Source organism: Arachis duranensis, chromosome 2, assembly GCF_000817695.3.
Source record: "Arachis duranensis cultivar V14167 chromosome 2, aradu.V14167.gnm2.J7QH, whole genome shotgun sequence".
Taxonomy (NCBI): Eukaryota; Viridiplantae; Streptophyta; class Magnoliopsida; order Fabales; family Fabaceae; genus Arachis; species Arachis duranensis.
In genome coordinates this window covers 8939853-8940808 of record NC_029773.3, presented here as the reverse complement: position 1 = coordinate 8940808, position 956 = coordinate 8939853, and positions in this window count along the sequence as shown.

Here is a 956-nt window from a genome sequence, read left to right as displayed (position 1 = left end):
TAGGGTGTATTTTTTTTTTTTTGTTAGGACCTAATTATATTTTTAAATTTTTAGGAATTTACATGTTTGAGGAACAAAAAATTAGAGATATATTTGTTTTTTTGTCAAAAAATTTAAGCGTGACTCAGTTCAGATTATATAAACTGATTGGATTGAATTGGGTCTGATAATTATAATGTACACAATTGAATTTATTGTTGTTATTATAATAAATTAATTTTATTCTGATTTATTAAAAAATAAATTATTGAATACGTCCATGAACAATATGAAGTTATGAACAATGTGACACATGCAAAAGTCTTTAAAAAAAAATTTAAGTGTTCTTATGACATTGGTCTCCATTTTATAAAGTGAGAACCAATTAAGTTGTGCTTGCTTGGCCCAATCACATCATTTTAAATGGAGCAATCTCAAGTAAGCCAAAATAAGAACGTGTCCAAAAACTGCCCCTTTCACTAAAGCATCCTCATCTTTTGCAAACCCACCGACTAATCCATTCTCAATCTCAAAAACCTGATTTTTTTTTTTGCTCTCATACACAAGCATAATCATTCCAATTGGCCGAAACCTCCGTTGTTAGTAAGAGTGGCAAACGAGCTGAAACTCGGGCTGGTCTGCGTAATTTGCTAAAAAAAGGGATAGATTGGATATTTAAAACCGCAAAAATTAAAAAGTTTTGCCTAACTCGTATCGTTTAATCTGCAGGTTTTGACAGTTTTGGTAGGGTGGGTTTTTTTCGGTGGGTCTGTCAGTTTTTTTTTAATTGAAGATGATAATTAAAAATATTTTAAGTTATAATTTTATTTTAAAAAATTTGGTTAATAATTATGTTTTTTATATATTTAAAATTATAAAAATTTTAATATTTGTGAATTTAAAAATTATAAATTTATTAAAATAATTATAAAATTATATATATTATTTAATATTTAATAATTTAAAAACATTGCGAA